Raw genomic sequence first — 15,047 nt, 5'->3', positions numbered from 1 at the left:
CTGATGCTCCGACTTCATTGTGTCAGCGGTGCCTAGTGTCTTTATTTTAGCACAGTGTCCCAGTTTATTTCCTTTTGCTGTGCAAGGAATATATCATCGACATATATTTTATATGTATACCGAATGTATATGTATGTGAATGGCAGGGACCTAAGATGTTGCTTATCAATAATTGGTTTAGTCTATAGGCCTTTTTCAGAGTGAAAGTGTCCATTTATTATTATTAATAATGTCGTCTCCGTCCCTGTAAACCACAACAGCATGACAGTGGGCCACCGCGTAATACCAGGACCCTGAAACTGAAGCAGTGAATTTCAATAGATTATTACTGCGGTGAAAGGGTGAGTCTGCTGATGTCAGGATATTGCAGATATACTGAGATATGTATATTTTGGTGGATATAAAAACAAAATGCACAGCATCATTCAAACGGAATAAATACAGTGGGTACGGAAAGTATTCAGACCCCTTTCAATTTGTCACTCTTTGTTTCATTGCAGCCATTTGCTAAAATCAAAAAGTTCATTTTATTTCTCATTAATGTACACTCAGCACCCCATCTTGACAGAAAAAACAGAAATGTAGAAATTTTTGCAAATTTATTAAAAAAGAAAAACAAATATCACATGGTCATAAGTATTCAGACCCTTTGCTGTGACACTCATATTTAACTCACATGCTGTCCATTTCTTCTGATCCTCCTTGAGATGGTTCTACTCCTTCATTGGAGTCCAGCTGTGTTTAATTAAACTGATTGGGCTTGATTAGGAAAGGCACACACCTGTCTATATAAGACCTTACAGCTCACAGTGCATGTCAGAGCAAATGAGAATCATGAGGTTGAAGGAACTGCCCAAGGAGCTCAGAGACAGAATTGTGGCAAGGCACAGATCTGGCCAAGGTTACAAAAGAATTTCTGCAGCACTCAAGGTTCCTAAGAGCACAGTGGCCTCCATAATCCTTAAATGGAAGAAGTTTGGGACGACCAGAACTCTTCCTAGACCTGGCCGTCCAGCCAAACTGAGCAATCGTGGAAGAAGAGCCTTGGTGAGAGAGGTAAAGAAGAACCCAAAGATCACTGTGGCTGAGCTCCAGAGATGCAGTAGGGAGATGGGAGAAAGTTCCACAAAGTCAACCATCACTGCAGCCCTCCACCAGTCGGGGCTTTATGGCAGAGTGGCCCGACGGAAGCTTCTCCTCAGTGCAAGACATATAGCCCACATAGAGTTTGCCAAAAAACACATGAAGGACTCCCAGACTATGAGAAATACGATTCTCTGGTCTGATGAGACCAAGATTGAACTTTTTGGCGTTAATTCTAAGCGGTATGTGTGGAGAAAACCAGGCACTGCTCATCACCTGCCCAATACAATCCCAACAGTGAAACATGGTGGTGGCAGCATCATGCTATGGGGGTGTTTTTCAGCTGCAGGGACAGGACGACTGGTTGCAATTGAAGGAAAGATGAATGCGACCAAGTACAGAGATATCCTGGAAGAAAACCTCTTCCAGAGTGCTCTGGACCTCAGACTGGGCCGAAGGTTCACCTTCCAACAAGACAATGACCCTAAGCACACAGCTAAAATAACAAAGGAGTGGCTTCGGAACAACTCTGTGACCATTCTTGACTGGCCCAGCCAGAGCCCTGACCTAAACCCAATTGAGCATCTCTGCAGAGACCTGAAAATGGCTGTCCACCAACGTTCACCATCCAACCTGACGGAACTGGAGAGGATCTGCAAGGAAGAATGGCAGAGGATCCCCAAATCCAGGTGTGAAAAACTTGTTGCATCATTCCCAAGAAGACTCATGGCTGTACTAGCTCAAAAGGGTGCTTCTACTCAGTACTGAGCAAAGGGTCTGAATACTTATGACCATGTGATATTTCAGTTTTTCTTTTTTAATAAATTTGCAAAAATTTCTACATTTCTGTTTTTTTCTGTCAAGATGGGGTGCTGAAATGAACTTTTTTGATTTTAGCAAATGGCTGCAATGAAACAAAGTGAAAAATTTAAAGGGGTCTGAATACTTTCCGTACCCACTGTATATTGTTGGCTGCATTTTTAGATAGCCATTTAAATGTTGTGATTTTATACATAGTTAATTCAGATGATGCATCCTGTTCAATGTCTACTGTGATGTTTGTTTGTTTGTTGGGACATTATGCAAGATGATGGGTGTGATGAAACAAGTCACTCACATCCATCAGCCAACCCTAATCTGTATACAATAATTTTTTCTATCATGCATGCTCATCCCTGGAAGTCACTAGAACAAAACTAAAAATATAAATATATAGGCCAAATTTTGGCCTATATATTTTACAGCTTTTCCTTTCATCTTCACATATTCGGCGAGTGTGTGTGCGTGTGTAGGCAGTGTGCTTCAGGAAGACGGACCACGTGCGTTTGTGTGTCAGCGAGAGAGAGCTGGCGGTCATTGTGCTGCAGACCTACAGAGCGGAGAGACTCGGTAAGAAATAAGCTTCCTCATTTCATTGAGTTATGTTTTATTTTTTTTTTCCACCAAGCTCAGTAGAGATAATGTGTATTCATGTGCCTAGGAAGAGTATTTTTTTTATTAGTCATATCAGTCAGCGATAGTCTTTGATATTCGTTATTTATAGCTGAAGTGACATATCGGCGGACTCCTGTTGAATATAGATTATTATGAAGCGATCACGTGTTTCAAGTGAAGACTTCAAATGCGTTTCAAATGCGTTTAGAATGCATCTACAGGCTCTCCAGTGCGGAGATATTCATTATTGATCTGAACTATCAAGTCGTGTCAGTCGGCACTCGGCAGGCTGTTGGGGGAGACAAACAGTGTTTGTGGAGTCACACAGAGACATTGTCCATCACTGACTGGACTTCATTTACTGCGTGAAGCAGCTGATGGACTGTAGAGCTTCATGTAACATTCACAGAGTTTCCATGTGTGGACTCAGTGACTGCTTATCAAGTGATGGGATACAGCATGTGGGCTACTTTATCTCTAAACGACACAGATCCGATGTAAGATAAAGGAATATCATGAGTATTATGAAGATGCTGTTGGAGATAAGAATACCAAAAGTCACCGTAGTCTTGTATTGTTGTGTTGATTTTGTGTCACTTTAGCCAAAATACATAACAAGCTTGTAACCCCCACTCTGTCCGGCTGTGCAGTTTGATGTTCTGTATCTTGAGATCTTCACTGCTGAGATTCCTGCCAGCAAACCAAACAGTGGAGAGGAATTCTAACCATTGAATCAAATCAAACGAGACTGAAGCTCCGTTGGAAATATGACTCTAGCTTTACAGCTGCAGTAATCAATATTTTTTTAATTTTATGTCAAAATATTTTACACATGCGTAATGTGAAAAGGGTGGCCTGTAGGGACAAATATGACACATAATATTCTGAATATGATTGGTCTTTTTTTTTTTTTTAATGCATTCCGTGATCCATGAGATGTGCTTGAAAGCTACAGGAAAAACTTGCAACCCTGAGTTAATAATTTTCTTCGTCAAGCTGTGTATTTACACAGATTGGATTATTCAAACTTAAAGGGATGTTTTTATGGCTACACCATTCAATCAAATGGAAATATTCCAAATGCCTTACATCTTGTGCACATTATCCCAAAATTCGTGTTAATTTGATATCTTTGGAGATTTTGAGAAGTCTCTAGAATTTAAATTGAAGTTCTGTGGGTTTGAACGACTTTAAAGTGGTCAAATGACATTTATTGATGAGCTTAGTTTAGTTTTTAGTTGCAGGATTGTGCTGCAGTCTATACATCGCAAGGACTTGATAAGGTTGGCCTATACAGTCAATACAGTCTTTCTACTTCCTGATTAATATTGGATTCACTCTAATTTTCCCATAACCAAACCTTGACTCCCTGCCCACAAAAACAGAGGCTCAGCCCAGCAGCTCTGCTAATTCATCCTGAGGCTTCTTTTTCTTCTTCTTGTCAGGCTGTCTTACACCGACTGACTCGATCGTATAGACTGACATGGAGGGAGGAGCAGCAGCATTGCCAAAGCACTTCCATGTACCGCAAAGAATTAGTGCCCACCATTAACATTAACAGCATTAGTCACAGCAGAGAGAATGAATACAAGACTTCACATAGTAATAAAGAAATCAAACTAGAGCCAGATAACATGAAATAAAGGCAATTAAGTTGTAACCAGCAACAATCAAAGACATAAACTGCAAATGTAATTGATTTTTCCTCACATTGACGTCTTTCAGATCAGCAGTCAGAGCAGAACTCTGCAGCAGCTTGCCTCCGACTGCACAAATACCTGTTGATCACAGTCTTGTTCCTTTTGACTTCTGCTCTTCATTCTTAATTCAGGCAGTCTTTTTGAATCTCCTTACAGCCCACACTTGGGTCCAGGCCCAGACATTGGGCACCAGTTGGACAGAATGCAGTGACCCTTTGTGTACACTAACCTCATTCATCCGTGCAAAGGCCATCTCAGCTCTCTGCAGACATTAGCAGAAATTAAGTAAAAGCCAAACTCTGTTTGTAGTGTCAGTGGCTTTACATACACAATACAACTCAGGCAGTGGTGCTAAATGTGGGGATCAAGGACTGCCAAGGGCCTTGAGGGGAGTCCAAGAGGCCTTTGTGACTGTGCCAGGGGCCCACAAGGGAGTCCAGTGGCCCTGGCGGAAGTCTCCCGGTGTCCTCCAGGGGGTTCCAGGGTCTCTAAAACGACCATTGATAATGAATTTCTAGTGACTTGTAACTCTTTGAGGACACCTTTGGCCTCCATTTGGACCACAAGTGGCCCTTCACCAGGCCCCAGGGTAGGAAATTTACATATTTTTGGGGGGGCAACTTTTGCCCCCACTGACTGAAATCCAGGGGCATTTTCAAAAAATTGGGGGCACTTATTGAAACTTGTGAAATAACAGTTAACCTTTGTTCAAAATAATTTAATAATAACTTATTTAGGCTTACAATATATGAGCAATTGTCATCAAATGGCAATAATAAGACTATTAGGTAGTAGTCTACAGATTCAAAGTGTTTTTTTTTAAACAAAAAACAAACATAAATCAGACTCATATTAAATTTTATTCTTATTTCTTTGTGGTTATTTATTATTATTACATTTTTTAAACAACTATTAACAATTAAGTCAACGATGCCTTGATTACATATACATCAGTCATTGTGTGGAATATTTGAGAAAAACATTTTTATAGCACCTTAAAAATTAAAAAAATGTGCCATTTGAAGGTACAAATTCAGTTCAGAATTTAGGTGTATTGTCCCTTTAACTCACGAGATGCAGGTAGCATGTTTTATACTTAATGTGAATATAATTCTTTTAATCTAATTGCCATTATGCAATATGTCTACTTTGTTGGCATCTTATTCTGAAAACCGGATGTTCGTCTGAAGAAACCGGATGTTGTCTCACGTTAATCTTTCCGCTAACTTTCAAAGTCCTTCGCTCGCTCCCGATCTGTGCCGTTTGAATGAGTTTACCGTGAATTTCAGCATATAGGTGTACTCAAATTTAAGTGTCTGCTGAGTTGACCGCAGTCTCGCAGTCACAGGTCTGATTTAAGAAGCGCTCCATTTATTTATTCGTTTAGAAAGTTCGGGGGCATTTTTTGCCCCTCTCCTAGCGATATCAGGGGCAAAATTATATTTCTTAGGGGCAGTTTTGCCCTTTGCCCTCGTGTATTTCCGACGCTGCCAGGCCCACAAGAAAGCCTAACATTTTGTTAAGGCCTCTTGAAGACCCCCAAACCTCCCCTAGTGACTGCTGGACTCGTTTGTGGCAGTAGTGGAGGTTTCAGAGGTTCACAAGGGAGTTCCAGGGTCCCCCTGGAAGCTCTGCCAGATGCTTAAGGGGGACTCTGGTTGCAAGTGTTTTTGTCATTGATGACGGAACTGGGTCTAGGGACCGGTTACTCTTGAGGACCCGTTAGACCTATACCAGGGCCCTCAACTATAGGCCCAGGACCCCACTGGACACTGGAACTCCTTTGGCCCTGGTGGACCCATGGTTGTCAAGGAGTGCGGGGGCCCTTGAATGGGGTTTCAGGGCCCATCTAGCAGGATTCAGGGCTTCCTTGTGACTTCTCATTTTGTAACATAAGGAACACGATTTAAATACCATGACATGATTTGACAGAATGACTATTATATTTAGCTTATTACTGAAGTGCTAACAGTTAAAAGTGTAATTCCATAAATGTTTAACGTAAGTCCCATATAGTACCCTGGATGAAAATCTTTGGGCTAACAAGAGGATTAAGAATGGATTCTTATTACTTTTCTTCTTTCTCCTCTCACTCGCTGCCTCTTTCTGTCTGATAAGCTTGTTGTTCAGAGGGTGAGAGGGAGCGAGCAATTGGGTGTCTGGCTAATCTCGGAAGAATACTTTAGTTATTATTCTGTGCGAGTGTTAACTGGTAGCAGGTGTTTTATATAATTGGGGAACCAGCAGTAGACCCAAATGTAGCCCTGTTGTAACTGATATATCCTGTTGCTTATGAACTGAAGCTGGCTGGTGTAAAGCTCATATCTTATTTACAATCAGCTGCACAGGCTTTTATCCCCATACGGAGAATAGCACCGATAGGATTGTCTGGAATGAAATGATACTGAGGCATGTGTACACCTTATTACATGTAATGCTGCTTTGTATGTTTTTATTTAAATATTGGATGTGTGGATACTGGGAAGCAGATGGAGCATATGCATAATGTATTTAGTATTCTACTCTCTTTGACTGACACCTAATAAAGCCACATACTCTGTGTTGTATTGCTGCGATGTGGCCATGTAGCGGATCACATTGAGCAGGCTGGATTACCAAGCAAGCAAAGTCTCAGGTTCACTGTTTATTATGTTTTGTGGCCAGTTGATTAATTGTAGATTTGTTTGTGACTGTGCACCACTATATTGCATTTTCAACTGAAATTGAAATGATTAGGGCCTTTCAATAGGAATTGCATTACTACTTAAGGCCCTATCTCATCACTCTCTAATTGTCTTTGTCAATTAGTTTAAATACCTTCCTTATGTATTGTGCTGTCATGGTACATATTGTTTTGCCCTGCCCAATCAGAAGGAAGTGAAAGATCAGGCCCACGTTTTAGTCCACATCATAGCTGTGGTCACTAAGAACATATCATGCTTTTTTTACGAAGACAGAAGAAATTTGTGATTGGTCGATTGCTTATCCAAACGGTCGAAATAGCTTTAGACAAGCACCAGAGCTATTTAGATGGTGAACGTGTTTCAGAACGTGGCCTTGATTCAGAGCCAGGCTTGGTGGGAGAGTCAACATTGGGCCCATAGCTTATTTTTGCCCCACACCCCCAAAGTGGGTTAATCCATTCATCGCCTTGAGTATGAAAATCAAAAGATTGATTGATAAATCTGAACTAAATAAAACTCCACAGCTGGTAGTGTCTAAAAAGCTTTGAGCAGAGCGATTGCACTCAAATAGTTCTGGGTACCCGGGATCTTAAACACAGCTTGTTGTTGGAAGTAAACGTTCAGTAACAGTATTATCCTCATATAAGAAATTATATGTTTTGTGAAAGAGCAAAGATAAGCACCATGTCTGATCAGAGAAAAAAAACAAGAAAACTAAATTGAAAAGATGTCACAGTCCCACTTTTGGGTCGCGGGCCTTTGCCTGACAAAAAAAAACAAATCTTGTGCTTTTATTTTGAAGGGGATTTTTTATGCAGCGGAGTGCAGTCTATTCACACTCCTTAACAATATTTGGCGTTAATGCCTTGTAATGCTAATATCAGCAGGGGATGAACTGAAAACTATACCTCTGTCAAATGACACTATAAGTAGACGAATTGAAGACATGTCGGATGAAATCAAACTACAGACCACAGCTCGAATTTAGGCAAGGTGGTCATTTTGCATTAGGCTACTAATGGCCGAATCTACAGACGTCACAAACAAAGCAGTTTTACTGGTTTACGTGAAACATGTGGGACGGGGAGTTACAGGAACAATTTCTCTGCACAAGCGAGCACCCTACTACTACGACTGCAGAGGACATCTTCAGCTCAGGTTCAAACTGCACCATCTTTACATTAAATACATTTGAGAAGTTGAAACTTTTCCTCGATTTGGGTCGCAGCTTGTCATTAAGGGGTGATGGTGGGTCCCGCAGCCAGACCAGTTGAGAACCACTGGTGTAGGTCATTGCTGGGAAATGCAGTGCACACAGTAATTAGGAGACTAAAGAGGGTTTTGCAAAATGCCACGCACTGAATACTGATAGGGACATCACCTATTGCAGCGGACTCATCAGAGCCTGTCTGTCAGAGGATGTCTTTCCCCCAAATTTTTACTCAATTTTTTTTCTATTATATTCAATTGTGATGCTAACTGTCAGCCTCGAATTCCTAGTGGTCCAAACCAGAATTTGACCAGTAGTCTCTTAAATCTAATATTTAATTTAATCTACCTGTAGCTGCTATTACCTGTGTGTGTGTGTGTGTGTGTGTGCTGATGAAATCACAAAACTTTACAGGTGTGTAGTTAAGATCGAAATAGAGGCTGAGTTAGAAGATGCATGTGGTCCGAGGCAAAGGCGCAGGAATGTCCCTCCCACTTTACGCCCCTGGCCCAATTTGGCACCTCGGCTGGTGGGATCCCATCGCAAGATGGTCTCTATTTTTGCGCTTATTTTTAGAAGTGCTAATGACAGGGTTCTAGGGTTGTTGGCCACTCTGGTCCAGACTAAAAAGTCTGGACAAATATTGGATGGATTACCATAACATGTTCATGGTCCCCAGAGGATAAATCATAATCCTAATGGCTCATGTGAACCCCTTTCCTTAGAGCAGCCATTAAGGTTGACATTTGTGAAGCGTCTCAACAACAATTGGATGGATTACTATGAGATTTTTTTTAACTGATGATTGTAACTTCAGATTGTATGGACCCAGTAGTCGAGGTGAAATGCTGCCTCTATCAGGTATTACACGTTGCACCTTCAAATGGCTATACAAAGACCTTAGGCATGATGTCTGACAATAATAGCAACTTCTATTGTCATCATTAATAGACTGTTGTTGCTGAATGTTACAGGGAATGTTGTTTGCATGAGGAAATAGCTGTCAGCCTCTCTTGAACATGGTGTTTGGAGTCAACAGAAGATGTTAGCTAGTGCTAAACATCACCTACATTGATGTGAGCTATACATTAACAACATCCAGTAACTGACTGCTAACACTTGCTAACAGTATACGCTTACCAGACGCTGGTCTTTTCTGGGCAGTGCCCAGTTGTGTTTGCCTCTGTTTCTGTCTGTGGTTCCTCCCTGAGTGTGTTGTAAATCAAACATAGCCACCGGGTGAATAAATCAAAAACTGTGCTGCCCTTGTAGACAGATCAGAGAGAGACCTCAGGAGCAGGGGAGGAGGGAGAGACATATTCACACCAAGTTTGATTGAAATAAGTCTTAAGTATCCAGCCTATTGGACCTATTGGATGAAAATGTAATTGCGGTGAGGGCTTGTGCCCAAACCATCACCAGAGTTAGTAAATGAAATATTATTGCACCGTTTTTAATGACAATCACTCCTTCCCGTATGTTAATTTGTTATGACACTGCAAAAAGGATACATTGGAGTTGTGTTACTATTGCTGCATCAGACCAAAGCTGAAGACATTGTACATCAGCATGTATATTTACAGAACGTCTCATTCCAGGAATTTAGGCATAATTGGTGCTGACTGGTAAACTAAAACAAACATAGATGATTTGCTTCGAGCAAGTAACACAAAGTGATACTGCGATGTAGAATGACACACAAACATCCTGTGATTTGCAAGAAATGTGTTTGTATGTCTATCACGATGAGATCAGAATGTTTAACCCTGTTACATCAATATTCTAACAGAATGGGGCTGAGGATAACAATCATGCACGACAGTGGTGGGGATGATACTGATTGGTCAGGATGAAGATGAGGGCGACAATTCCAGATGTGTGAGTAAGAGGAACAGCATATTCCCTGTAGCGGTGACAGGACCCTCACTAGTGCCTGATTTACAACTTGCTGCTGTTGCCCTGGTTACCGCTGTCAGGGTCACTGATCAAAGAGCAGCAATGGCATTCCAACTGCCTTAGGGAAAGAAGTCAAGGTATTGTTCACATATGTAATTTGTTAAATTATTGTTTCTGGTGTCTGAAGAATAGATTAAGTTTAGAGTTATCAATGTTCAACTGGTTTGTTTTCTGGGAGAACTGGACGTCTGCACTGGGACTGTGTACGTCACACTGTGGACATGCAGTCATGTGTACGTGCACACAGTTTGGCGGCAGCTGTAGCTGTGTATGGCAAGTGTCCAGAATGTATTGTATTTGGTGTATAATATGATGTAATGCCTGAAGAACATACATACATACAACATTCTGTGTACCTGTTAGTGCGGTGTGCGCTAAACCCCCTCCCCATAAAAATACTTGTTCAATCATATTTTAGTTTTTAGTTTAGCCTGTGGCTGCCAAAATACCAATGCCAGAGACTTGCAACCCCCACTATCCCCAGAGGTGATTGAAGCACAAACGGCCTGATCATACTGAAGTTTGATAGCCAACACAATAGCCTTTCAACCATAAGCATTGTAGTTTACACTGCTCGGTGAACTCAGTGCTGCTTTGCTCTATTCTGCCGCTGGCCTCTCTGCTTGGTTTTAGGCATCAACCCTCATTTTATCTTGTATGAAAATATAAGACATAAAGCTTATTGATTTGAACTACATAGGCTACCAAGAATTGGACCCACATTGTTTACATTGTGGGTCTGTAGACTGACCGGCAGCTGTCGCTAATCTGGCGTAATCACGGGTCATTGGGGACACATTCAATTTATACATTACAATATTTTATTTATAGCCATGTAGCCTTTACAAGTATGGTTACAATATACACTTTGAAATTGTTTAAAAAAATATTTCACACATTCTGCAAATCATCTCGCGAAACGCAACAATATTTTAGAATCTTGCAAAAGGCTCTTGATAAGATAATAACATTATTGATCCCACACGGGGAAATTAATTTGTTACGGCAGCTCAATAGTCAAATAAGCAAGAAAGAAGAGTGATTGAGTAATAAATAAAAATGGGTCAGAATAGAAAATAAAAAAATATGTTTATAAATAAATATAATTGTACAGGATACAGAAATTTCATAATCTAGGCTGCTTCTTGCACTGCGGGTACACATCATACACCCATTCATACACTGATGGAAGGGGCTACCATGCAAGGTGCCTGCCCATCAGGACTAACTAAGCGCTCCCAATGTTCTCCAGGTATAAAAGGGATCTATGCAGTAGGTAGATGACTGCTCCCCCCCCCCCCCCCCCCCCACTTCAATGCCTGGTTGATAAGCAAAGTGCAAGGGGGTCCAGCTTTGGGCTCACCAGGGGTCGGATGTGGTTTAAAACGACCCTCTCCGTGGTCTTCATCGGGTGAAAGTTGAGGCTACCGGTCTGAAGTGGTTGGGCTCCCTGGGGTGCACAGTCATTGGTACTGGAACCACACAGGCCATTTTCCAAAGGGCTGGAACTCTCTCGAGACCAAGATGTGCAAAACCACGTCACAGAGCTAATCTGCACCGTCCTTGAGTGGTTTGGAGCTGATGCCATCTGGGCCTGTGGCTTTTCTTGTCTTGATCTTCCTTAGCTCCTTCCTCAAGTGATCAGTTGTTAAGGAGAGACTGTGGGCTGGTGTTAGTAGGGTGCAGGTATTGTCCCGGATGCCCTGGGGAAGGGGGTGTGGTAGGTTTATGGGGGATTGAGGCCAGAATTGTATCTGTTAAAGAACATTTGCTCATTCCCTGTCTCCACATTCTAGGCCACTGCATTTGCAATGACCTGAGATCATCCTCAGTCCTCTCCAGACATCTCTTGCAGGACTCCTCCATTTTTCTCCTCTCCTGCTTTTTTATTTTTAAGTATCTTTTGTACCCTCCTCAATGCCTCTTTGTCCCCAGATCTAAAAACCTTCAGCAAGTCTTTTAGTTCAGGGGTCACCCAGGGTTGTCATTGGATAAACACCTGGTAGGCACAGTGTTCACCAATGAGAAGTTTATGTAGTCTGTGAGTCAAACTGTCAAAGTCCTCCCTATGTGGTGTTCAAAGTACTTCCCAGTTAGTGGTTTCAAAGCAGTCCCTGAATGTCTCACTGGCCTCCTCAGACCATTTCCTCACAGATCTTGTGGTTGGGGTTTGTTTATTCACCATTGGTATGTAGATTGGAACCAAATGTGACAGGGAAGCATGGTCAAAGTCTCCGGAGATCAGGAGGAGGGACTGCATTGGCCGAGGTAGGGGATGTACAATGCTACCGCGACGACGTGAGAGAACTTCCTCGATATAGGTAGTATGGCCCAATGAGTAGCAGCTCAATGCCCTTTGTGCAGCACTGATGTGCCCAGGGTTGCACCATCTATCATTGACAAACTTCGCTATTCCCCCACCCTTCCTCATACCACGCTCTCTTGCTCTCCTGTCTGCTCTCACAAGTTGAAAACTATCCACAGTTACTAGTAAGTCCCCATTGAGTTTGTTTAGCCAGGTTTCTGTGAAGCTCCCTCTGCAGCGCTGTTGGCGCCGTTAGCGCCTCCATCTTACGCTCCCCATATTGACAGACGCTAGGCATGGTTTGTACCATCTTTCATCACCCGGAACTTTGCTACAGCATTGCATCCTCTCGCCCTTCTCCTTATTTTCGAAGAGATCTCTGGTCTCTTTCAGAGTGTCCTTATTTGGCGCAGCGGCAACAGCTGTTCTCGGGTGTAAACAATTAAGTCGTGGTTAGATGGGTCTGCTGGTACGGTTTTAAGTAGTCAAAAATAAACAAAAGGCATACCAGTAATCTTACCAGTTGCACATCCATAGTTACATACAAACAAGGGAGATTAGGGTTAGAAAGAGGCACAAACAAACATAAAATACACAAAAAATTCAGAATGAAGAACAGAGCTGCAGTAACTGGCTGCCACAAGCACAGCACCATTAGAAATATGCATCTGATGGCTTAATACATGATCATGCTATCAGTGGACAGGACACATATTTTGACAACAGAAAAACAGTTTTGCGTTCTTACATACACACACGGTTTAACCTTCCAATTATCCCAAATAAACTCATGTGTTTGAAAGACTTTATTAAAATCAGAACTCTCTTACACTCTGGATGGATGTTGCTGGAGGTCAGAACAAAAGGCCATTTACCTCCAGTCCACATGAAGAATGAGTTTGCTGGAAGCAGCATGAACAGTAGAAATTCTTTTTTAGTGTAGATATTTAGTGAGCACCACTACAGTTATTATTTTGAATGCCACTTCATTGCCTAACACACTATCCGAGGTGTCCGCTAAAACAACAGCATCTGTCTGTTTTCACTTTTTTTATTACATCATTAAAGGGTGATGAATCAGGAGTCATTGATCCATCACAGGTAGAAAATCCAGACTGATCCTTTAAATGTAGCTTGTTTTGTTGGGTCTGTTTGCACAACAGATGTCTTGGTCATCAACAAAACATAAAGATTAGTATCACCTGCATATAAGATATTATGCCTTTGGCGACTGGATAGCTGTTGGCGCATACCAAAGTCATATTCATAGTTTGTGCCCAGCAACATTCGATGCTGTGACCACCATAAATGGAGTTACATCCTCCTCCATTGTATTGGAGGTGTCCTGATCTGAAACGCCCATCAGCAAGACCACATCATCTGTCTGACTTCCAAAACCATTACAAATCCCTGTTGAACAATAAATCTGTTTTATAATGTGACACCACTATGGTTTGGTTAGGTAAAGACACAAAAACAACCTTCTTTAGGTTTGGGTTAAAATGACTACTTTGTTAAGGGAGCTTCTTCATCATGGCAAAATAATACCCAAGTGGTTCAGGTTATGGAAAGATTGTGTTCATGCTTCAACAAAAACATTGTTGACTGTCTGTTGGAAATGGGATGCGGACACCGGTGTCCTGTGTTAAAGTCTTATGTTTCGTTGACAATTGAGTTAAGCCAAGTTTATAAATTCAGGTTCAACAGTCTGTATATATATTGTGGTGGGCTCAACAGGTAAAGTAGTGGAGGCCTGCCGAGCGAATACCTTATTTTACAAGACAGGAAATTTCACATACGGTTTTATTGCATGTGTATAATTCAAACTTATTCCATTTACCTTGCAGAATAAGGGTTAAAAGCATGAGTTAGCTTGATACTTGAGGAATGTAAAGCATATCCAGCTGTGCCTTAATCTGTCCGTGGTTTACTTAGGAAGACCAGAGGGAGGCATCCAGAAGGACACACTGAGTGAGAGAAAGAGAAAGATGATGCTTGTGGTTGAAGTGTGTTGTGTTCAAGTGGTTTTATAGTATGCTATTATGGAGCCATTCTAAAGAGGCTGGGATGCCAAAGCAAAGAAATATATTGGTTATACTCAGAAGCTTCACCGTCCGTTGACTCTGTCTTACACTGCAGCTGGAGACAGGAAGCAATGCTGAATTTAGATGCTATTCATGTGCTCGTTTGTTCACTGACTGGTTTCTTCCAACAGCGGCAATGAAACCCAGAACAGCTAAACTAAAACGCTGACAAGACGCTACTTCTGCCTCACATTTAAATGTCAAAGTCAGGAATGCATTTTCTAGTTAAGGTCTCATATTCCAATTTCTGTGTCTCAATGAGAAGAAAACAGCCAATTACAATGTGGTTTTAAGTCCTGCTCAGAGACAGTAACCATATAACAAAAAGTGTCCTTTAATAAACAGGGTAGGGTAAAGGGGGATAGGGTCAAACTCAACAAAAGATTCCTCCCGGTCGGGGTCTTTGGCCTTTGGTCTACACCCAGTGTGAGACGATTCCTCCGTCCTGTTTGGGCAGAGGAGAGAGCTGAGTCCGCTGAATTACCTCCGGTCTGCTGCAGCTCCTCTCCAGAGGTTCAGGAGATCCTTGTATTCTTCTGCCCAGTCTGTCAGGACTGTGGATGATTACATCATCTATGTAGGCCGCTGCCG

Source organism: Anarhichas minor, unplaced genomic scaffold (genome assembly GCF_050575085.1).
Source record: "Anarhichas minor isolate MPS153535 unplaced genomic scaffold, ASM5057508v1 ptg000037l, whole genome shotgun sequence".
Lineage (NCBI taxonomy): Eukaryota > Metazoa > Chordata > Actinopteri > Perciformes > Anarhichadidae > Anarhichas > Anarhichas minor.
The sequence above is the reverse complement of the archived record's forward strand: the minus strand, read 5'-3'. Positions refer to the sequence as shown.